Here is a 10256-nt window from a genome sequence, read left to right on the forward strand (position 1 = left end):
CCGCCCCCCCCCCGCTCCCCCTGCATGCGTGCGCACATGCACTCTACCTCAGTATATAAATAAACCTTAAAAACAAAAAAGATTTATCCTTGTTGATAGTAGCTTTAGTCCATTCATTTCATCCCTGTTCAGTTGTTCAGTATTCTTTTATATGATTTTATTATGATTTATCCATTCTCCTGTTAATGAGTATACAGATTGTTTCCAGGTTTTTGTGATCACAAGGAACCTTTTAATGCACTTTTATGCACATGTCTCCCTGAGCACGGAAAGGAGAGTTTTTCGATGATACATACCTAGAAATGGATTTTTTGTGTGTGGAAGGATATGAACATTTTCAACTCCACTAGACGTTGCCAAATTACCCTCCCAAATGGTCGTACAACTTTACGTGTGCCTGAGTACTGTGTGAGAATGCTTAATGTTCCAACACAAGTCACCAACCTTCAAAAATTTTGATTTTGCCTCTTTGAAAATGTTGCCTATGAAACAGTTTGGGTGTTGTTGTTTTTTTTTAATTTGCACTTTTCTGTTTACAACTGAAGCTGGTCATCTTTGCATATATTGATTTGCTTCTCTTGCTTCCTCTTTCAGAAATCACCTTTTTAGGGGCGCCTGGGTGGCTCGGTCGTTAAGCGTCTGCCTTCAGCCCAGGGCATGATCCCAGAGTCCTGGGATCGAGCCCCACATCAGGCTTCTCTGCTGGGAGCCTGCTTCTTCCTCTCCCACTCCCCTTGCTTGTGTTCCCTCTCTCGCTGGCTGCCTCTCTCTCTGTCAAATAAATAAGTAAAATCTTTAAAAAAAAAAAATAAGAAATCACCTATTTACATGCCTTGCCCATTTTTATATAGGATTTCTTTTCCTTTTTAAATTGATTTGTAGAAGCTCAATACCTGTTCTGGACACTGTTAATTTCTCAATTGTGTGTGAGTTGTAAATATCTTTGTCCTATTTGTGACATCTTTTCATTCATATCTGTGGTCTTTTTTGTCCAGAAGTTTTCATTTTTATATTCAAAATGTTGAAAACTGATGGCTACCAGAGGGGAGGGTCAGGGGTGAAATAGGTGACGGTGATCAAGGAGTGTCACAATGAGCACAGGGTGTTGTATGGAAGTGTTGAATCACTGTATGTACAACTGAAACAAATATTACACTATATATTTACTAACTGGAATTTAAATAAAAACTTTTAAAAAATATTCAAAATGTTCTTTTGAAAGTCTTTCCCTATATGTTTTATGCTTATTATGTCTCATCCAAGAAACCCTTTCCTACCCTGATGGACATAAATATATTCTTCTAAGTTCTAAATTTTCTTCCTTTTTAAAGATTTTATATATTCATTTGAGAGAGAGAGAGAGCGAGCACAAGCCAGGGGGAGAGGCAGAGGGAGAAGCAGACTCCCTGCTGAGCAGGGAGCCAGATGTGGGGCTCAATCCCAGGAGCTGGAGATCATGACCTGAGCCGAAGGCAGACCCTTAACCATCTGAGCCACCCAGGGGCCCCTAACTTCTAAATTTTCTAAATCTTTGCACTTAACAATTAAATCTTCTATCCTTTCATAATTTACCTGCTTGTGGTGTGAAGTGAGGATCTAATTTTTTCCCATATATGTAACAAATTATTCCAGCACCGTTTATGGAACAGTTCAGTGATCTAAAACAGCAACTCTGTTATGTCAGGTTTTCATGCAAATAGATCTGTTTCTAGGCTTGCTTTCCATTCTACCGGTCAAATTGTCTATCTTTGTGCCGATATCGTACTTCCTTAATATTACAGCTCCAAAATAAAATTTCATACATAGTAACAATAAATTCTCTCATGTTCCTCAAAGAACATTAAATTATTATTACTATTACTATTATTATTATTATTATTATTATTTTGAGGGTGCCTGGGTGGCTCAGTCAGTTAAGTATCTGACTCTTGATTTCGGCTCAGGTCATGATCTCAGGGTCGTGGGATCAAGCCCTGCATCAGGTTCTGCACTCAGCATGAAGTCTTCTTCTCCCTCTCCCTCTGCTCCTCCCCAATTCACTCTCTCTCTCATAAATAAATAAAATCTTTTAAAAAAATAAAAATTTTTTTTGATAAGGGAAGCAATTGCTATAGTTAGATTACCTCCCGCAGTTTTATATCACGTCAGGTGTCGTAAATTGTTTCTACATAATGCCAAAAGATTGGATATTTACTGTCACCGAATGTAGTCCTTACAGATGGCCTGCCAATCTATCCTTTCATTCTTCGAATTCGGTGACAGGAAATGTACTTGTTCTATTTCTCTCAACTATGGACATTTCTAAATTTCTCTTTTTGCATGGATTATATAGTCACGTGGTTCGAAAACTAGAAAGTGAAAAAAAAACACATAATCTCCCTCCCATATCCGCATCTGCCCAGCTTCCTCCCCTCCGTAAGTCATTATTTTTCTTAATTTCCTATGTATCTTTCCAGAATCTCTTTATGCATATACGAATATAAATATGGATCTTATTTTTCACTTGTTTTTACTCAAAAATGTGTCCTCTGCCTTTTTTTTCCATATACAGTGTATTTTAAGGCTCTTTGCGCATCAACACATAGACAACATCCTGATTACTTTCACGTGTCATTTTATTTTATGTATGTGTCTGTGTATGTATGTATGTTTAGCCAGTCTGCCCTGATAGACTTTGTTTTCTACCCTTTGCTTTAGCAAATAGTGCTGCAATAATGAACCTTGTGCAAACATCTTTTTTCCCATGGCTAAGAATATCTGTAGCATAAATTTCTAGAAGTAGAAATGCTGGGCCAAAGGCTGTATGTGTTAGTCATTTCAGTAGATGTTACCAAATCCCACCATAGGCATTTGTACCAGCTTACAACTCCCACCAGCATGTATCACAATGCCATTTCCACACAGTTGCAACACAGAACACGTTATCAAACTCTGGGTGTTCTGCCAGTCTGACAGATGTTCACATTCTTAGTTCCTACTTCTGCTGTTTTACTAGTCTTTGTCTTCTCGATTTCTAGGAGCTCTTTATATACTAGGAAGACCAGCCCATTATCTATAATAGAGGTTGTAAATGTTATTCCCCCATTGTCCGTCTTTTCGCTTTATGTACTTTTTTTTTTTTGCTCTTCGTTATATTTTCATGCAAACTTTGACTTTATGTAATCAATTTAAGAAACTTTTCTTTTATGGCTTCTGGATTTTAAGTCAAGGCCTTTTAAGTCATAAGGCCTTTCTCACACCAACGTTTCTAAGGATTCCCTTCAGTTTTCTTCTAGAACTTTCATGGTTTTATTTTTGACATTTAAATATTATATCCATGAGGGCACCTGGATGGTCGAGGTTTGCACTCTTGATTTCAGCTGAAGTCATGATCTCAGGGTTTCGAGGCTGAGCCCAGATCAGGCTCCATACTGGGTGTGGAGACTGCTTAAGATTGTCTCTCTCTGGGGCTCCTGGGTGGCTCAGTCGGTTAAGTGTCTGCCTTCAGCTCAGGTCATGACCCCAGAGTCCTGGGATCAAGTCCTGCATCAAGCTCCTTGATCACCTGGGAGTCTGCTTCTCCCTCTGCCCCTCCCCCTGCTCATGCTCCCTCTCCACCCTCAAATAAATAAAATCTTAAAAAAAAATCATCTCTCTCTTTTCCTCTATCCTTCCTCACCCTAATAAATAAACAAATATTAAATCCATTAAATATTACATTTAGGAATTTGTTGTGGGATAAGTTGTGAGGTATGGCACTAACTCCTGTATTTTTCAGATGCTAGTATTATGAGGCTTTACAATATATTTAATATCCTGTATTGTTATCTTTTATCATTGCTTCTATTTTCAGGTTTTTCTTACCTTTTTTATGTACAATTTAGGATCAAGTTTTCCAAAACAAAATATTTTCAACAAAATAAACTTATTGAAATGTTTGTTGGGACTGAATTAAATTTATAAACTACCTTAGGGAGAATTAAGGTATTTATGGTACCAAGTCTTCTTTTACATCTTTAAGAGTTTTTAAAACCTTCCTCAGGAGCACCTGGGTGGCTCAGTCAGTTAAGCGTCTGCCTTCAGCTCAGGTAATGATCTCAAGGTCCTGGGATTGAGCCCCACATTGGGCTCCCTGCTCCATGGGGGGCCTGCTTCTCCCTCTCCTTCTGCCTGCTGCTCCCCCTGCTTGTGTTCTCTCTCTCTGTCAAATAAATGAATAAAATCTTTTTTAAAAAAAAGTTTTCTTCATACAGGTCTTAGACATTTTTCGTTTAGTTTATTCCTAGGTTTTTTAATTTTGTTGTTGTTGTTGCTATTATAAATGGGGTTTTTCTTCCATTTGTTTGATATATATATATATATATATGTAAAGCTACTAAGGTTTTACCAAACCTTTTCCATTTTATTGGGTAGTTTCTTGTTCAATTATTCTGGGTTTCCCAAGTTTATAATCATAACATCCAAAAACAGTGATAGTTTTACTTTTTCCTTTCCAGTTTTTACATCTCTAATTTATTTCTCTCGTCTAACTGCATTAGTTAAATTCTCTGCCACCCTCTTACATAACAGTAGTGATAACAGACATCCTTATCTTGTTCCTGACTTTACTGGAAATGTTTCTAAGTTCCGCTATGAAGCATGGTGTTGGGTTTTGAGCTGAGATCAATCCATTTTGCCATGTTAAGGGAATATCTATTTATATCTGTTTTATCTAGTAGATTTATTGAGCACAGTGTTTTAATTCAGTCAAATGTATTGTCAGCACCTATGAATACAGTTATATAAATTTCTCCTCAAATTAATATAATGAAATATATTAAAATATTACCGATATTGAAATTTCTAGAATAAACTCCGCCCAAATCTCATTTCCTCCTGTTTCTGGCCATGTCGTCCTTTTTCTCCTCCATCTCCTTCATAAGTTTTTATATTTCTGCTTTGGGTCTTCTTTGAGAGAAGCAATTTCTTATATTTTTAAAAAATTCATAGCAAGAATGTTTAGTGACTATTTTCAACATTATTTTTTGTTGTATATTATCTGGTTAGTTTCGCTGCTGTTTCTCACCTTTTATAATTTCGGTATCTTGGTTTTGGTGTCATGCCAGCTCCCTTTTTGTGACTCATTATGGAATGAGTTGAGTTTCCCTGGCCTAGCTATTTGCAGTAATTACTTTCAGAGAGTCTATTTTTGCTACCATTTTCTGAGGTGAGCTGTCACTGAACCATTGCATTAATTTCTGCATATCTTTGTTGCACGCCATGGAAACTTGCAGTCCTCTCCAATTTTTTCTTTCACTGTTACACATTTCATATTTATAAAAGCTAAACTACCTGCATTAGCTACATTAACACGAATGAGGCTATTTTTTTTTTTTTTGCATTAAGAGGATGCCCATATAATTATTTTCAGGTTTTTAATGACTTGATGATGGGTGGGGAATAGTAGATGAGTCTTGTTTTCTTTGACAAAGTGGAAATAAAATTTTTCTCTAATTATAAAGTAAAATATTTTAATTTTTTAAATGCAGACAATATGGAAACTTGGCTCTGAAATTATACCATGAATAATTTATTACTGTTCACATTTTGTTGTTCTAGGCTTTCAAGCTTTTTTCTAAATATACTCTCAAAGTATACATGCTCACATGCACTTTTTTTTTTATGAAATAATATCATGGATTCTGTTTTGTAGCCTGCTTGTCATGGCCCTCTTTCTGTGTTAATAAATATAAACCTATAGGTTTTCAGCGGGTATGACATCACTTATATCACCAATCTTCTATTGATAATTACTTAGGTGATCTCCTGTTTTCACTACTATAAATAATATTTCCATGAATGCCTTTTGCTCTTGTCAAGTTGTTTTCTTTTGTTTTTACTGAAGTATATTTGACATAAAAAATCCTATTAGTTTTCGGCGTACATCCTAGTGACTCGATATTTTTATATATTGCAAAATGACCCCACAATAAGTCTACTCGCCATCTATCACCATACAAAGTTATGACAATAGTATTGACTGTATTCCCTATGCTGTACACTGCATCCTCATGACTTATTTTTGTTATAACTGGAAGTTTGTACCTCTTAATTCCCTCCTTCTATTTTTTCCACCACTAACTCTCTTCCCTCTGGTAATCAACAGCTCATTTCCTGTATCTATGCATCTGTTTGGGGTTTTTTATTTATTCATTTTATTTTTTAAATTCTACATAGAAGTGAAATCATATGGTATTTGTCTTTCTCTTTCTCTTTTTTTTTTAAAGATTTTATTTATTTATTTGACAGAGATAGAGACAGCCAGCAAGAGAGGGAACACAAGCAGGNGGAACACAAGCAGGGGGAGGGGGAGAGGAAGAAGCAGGCTCATAGCGGAGGAGCCTGATGTGGGGCTCGATCCCATAACGCCGGGATCACACCCTGAGACGAAGGCAGACACTTAACCGCTGTGCCACCCAGGCTCCCCTGTCTTTCTCTTTCTGACTCAGTTCACTTAGCTTCATACCCTCTAGGCCCATCCATGTTGTGGCAAATGGCAAGATTTTCTCTTTTTTATGGCTGAGTAATATTCCATTGTAATATTTCACACGTCTTCTTTATCAGTTCATCTATCGATGGCACTTAGGTTGCTTCCATAGCTTGGTATAAGAAATAATGCTGCAGGGGCGCCTGGGTGGCACAGCGGTTAAGTGTCTGCCTACGGCTCAGGGCGTGATCCCAGTGTTTGGGATCGAGCCCCACATCAGGCTCCTCTGCTATGAGCCTGCTTCTTCCTCTCCCACTCCCCCTGCTTGTGTTCCCTCTCTCGCTGGCTGTCTCTATCTCTGTCGAATAAACAAAAAAATAAAAAATCTTTGGGAAAAAAAAAAAAGAAAGAAATAATGCTGCAATTAACATAGGGGTGTATACATCTCTTCGAATTGGTGTTTTTCTTTTCTTTTTATAAATACCCAGAAGTAGAATTGCTGGATCTTATGGTATTTCTATTTTTAACTTTTTGAGGAACCTCCATACTTTTTTCCGTGGCAACTATACCAATTCATATTCCCACCAACAGTGCATGGGGTTCCCTTTTCTCTACATCCTCATCAACACTTGTTATTTTTTGTCTTTTTGATAATCCACTCAGCTATTTTCTTAAAATACATTAATTATTATGTAGAAAACCACTAGGTCAAAGGTATAGCTATTTTAAAGCAAATCACTGTTTTTTAAATGTAGCTTCAATTAAGTTTGAATGTAACCTAACATTCATATATTGATTTTTCCACTACAGTAAATAGTTACAAAATGTTCCTACTCTAAAATAATGTATAAACAAACCTCAGATAAATGAGAATTTCTAGTTCACAGAAAGTTTTTTCCTCCCCACCCCGAGGACAAAATTTTCTTGTCCCCCCCCCGACAAAGCAAAACATTTTGTTTTACGTTATAGTCCATCTAATACTTCTGTCTTCCTAGAAAAAGCAATGTTGTATTAGAATTAATTTCTTTACCATATCTTTCAACAGGATAAAAGAGTCTAAGAGTGACCATAAAAAGACTGGTTTTTTTAAAAGTTGTGTTCATCAAGGTATAATTTGTGTACAGAAAATGCTCTATTGAATGTACAGAGTTATGAGTTTTGACAAATGCACACAGTCATGTAACCACAATCGAGATACAGAACAGTTCCATTAGCCCAGCAAATTTGCTCACGCTTCTGTATTGGCAATCCCACCCCCAACTCCAGACCCTGGAAACAACTGATATGTTTTCTATTCATACAGTTTTGCCTTTTCCAGAACTTCCATTAAATAGATTCATACAGACTTTTGAAACTGGCTCCTTTCACTCATTTTCAGCATTTTGAAACCAGCTTCTTTTCCTCTACAGAGAGGGCTGTGAGGGTGGATGTTGCAGTCCAGAATCTTCAGGGCATGCTGGTAGGCGGGAGACTCAGGACGGGTTTCCATGTTTCAGTCTTGAAGCAGAATTACTTCAGGAAACTCAGCCTTTGCTCTTAGGAACTTCAACCAATCAGGGACGCCTGATTGGTGGTTCAGTTGGTTAAGTGTCTGCCTTTGGCTCAGGTCCTGATCCCAGGGTCCTAGGATTGAATCCTAAATCCGGCTCCTTGCTCAGCGGGAAGCCTGCTTCTCCCTCTGCCTGCTGCTCCCCCTACTTGTGCTCTCTTTCTCTGACAAATAAATAAATAAAAATCTAAGAAAAAATAAAAAGTCATTAATGTGGGGAAAAAAAGAACTTCAACTGATCAGACAAGGCCACCACATTAAGGAGGGTAATATGCTTTACTCAAAATCTATTGATTACCAGTATTAATCATATCTAAAAAATACATTTGCAACAATATCTAGACTGGTGTTTGACCAAACAACTGGGCATCATAACCTAGTTGAGTTGACACACGACATTAACCATCACATACATAAGTGTATATTGAACTAACCACCCAACTGTTTTCCAAAGTGGCTGTGCCACCAGCAATGTATGAGTGACCATGTGAGTGATTTTTAAAAACCTTCATTTATTCAGTACTTATTACATACATACTATTTGCCATAAGCCCTGGAGATGTGAAGAAAATAAATCAGTGCTACCCTCAAACATTTGTAAACATCCAAAGGAGTATTTTCGACTTTAAGTGTCAAGGATTGGAGGAAGTACATACATTCTAACACAAGTTTGATGCTGTTCAATGTTACATAGCCAATAAATCTAGTTTACTCGTCAGTTGATCATATCCTTCAAAATTTGGCTGACATTTAAAAATTTAACCATATTATCTGTCTTGCTCCCCGCCATCTTGGTAGCTGCTCCTGGTTGGTGCTGTTCCATGCCTAAGGCAGGAGATGGTGACCGCAAAGAAGATGAAAAAGTCACTGGAGTCGATCACCTCTAGACTTCAACTTGTTATGAAAAGTGGGAAGTACCTGCTGAGGTATAAGCAGACTCTGAAAAGGATCGGACATGGCAAAACAAAGCTGGTCCTCCTTGTCAACGACTGCCCAGCCTTGAGGAAATCTCAAATAGAAGACTGCACCATGATGCCGAAACAGGTGTCCAAACTACAGTGGCAATCATATTGAATTAGGCACAGCATGCGGGAAATACTGCAGAGTATGCACACCGGCTACCATTGACCCAGGGGGTCTGGTAGCATTAGAAGCATGCCGGAACAGACAGGTGAAAAGTAAATCATCAAAATATTTCTTTAATAAAACTAGCCAGAGCATGTTTAAAAAGAAAAAGAAAAATTTAACTATATTATACATGCCCTCAGCAGAGACTGAAATCTTCATTAGAAGGTTAAAACCAGAAAACCTAAACGGTGTTGACCATCTTGACCATTGTTCTTATTTCCCACCATAGTAGGAGATGTCGGCCATTAATGAAGAATGAGGGGTTTATGCAAGTCATCTATGACTCAGGGATGAAAGGGAGGAACAACTTCTTCCTGCCTTTCTAGAGGAAGTTGCTTAGCTCAGTGCCCAGCCACTTATCTCATCACCATGGTAATGCTGTCCCTCCTTCCCACTCCAGGGAGCTCCGCCTGCCTCAGCTGACGGACAGGCCCTGCTGTGTGGCATCAGACATCAAATAACACCTTCCGGGGCACCTGAGTGGCTCAGTCGGTTGAGCATCTGCCTTCAGCTCAGGTCATGACCCCAAGATCCTGGGATTGAGTCCCGCATTGGGCTCCCTGCTCCGCGGGAAGCCTGCTTCCCCATTTCCCTCTGCCTGCCGCTCTGCCTGCTTGTGCTTTCTCTCTCTGTGTCAAATAAATAAATAAAATCTTAAAAAAAAAAAAAAAGAAATCAAATAACACCTTCCAATAAAAACCTCAGTGACTACCTCCTGCAAAAGGACTAGAGCCACAGGCATCACGGGCAGTGGCCTTGAGAGAAATGAGCAGAACGAGCCCAATGTTTCTAACATGCACTATTAGCATTATTTCACCATTTAGCAGCATGGAAAATTGATGACACAGAAGTCAGGAAGCTTGTAGATGAGCAGGGGTTAGTACCCGATGGGTATTTCTCCAAAGAAGTAATAGCACTGGAGCTTTCTGCAGCAAACCTGCTGGGTTTTCAGGACTGTTCCAGCGGGCACTCCCCTGGGCCTGGCCCCACACTGCCTCAGTGCTTATCCAAGAACTGTCCCTCCCTCTCTCTTGAGATTCCACCTATTTCTCTCCTCTCACCTTCATTCTCTGTCCACCTGCTGGGGAACTCTCCCCCACCATGTCTGCCCCCTCGCTGCTGCGGGGGTGGGCA

The 10256-nt window shown here is 38.6% G+C and overlaps 1 pseudogene; it reads left to right on the forward strand.

Moving 5' to 3' along the window:
- The window catches only part of LOC100476451, a 51568-nt pseudogene extending 42392 nt beyond the window's left edge, over positions 1 to 9176 (forward strand).
- Positions 9177 to 10256: the final 1080 nt, after the last annotated feature.

This window comes from Ailuropoda melanoleuca, chromosome 7 (assembly GCF_002007445.2).
Source record: "Ailuropoda melanoleuca isolate Jingjing chromosome 7, ASM200744v2, whole genome shotgun sequence".
NCBI lineage: Eukaryota > Metazoa > Chordata > Mammalia > Carnivora > Ursidae > Ailuropoda > Ailuropoda melanoleuca.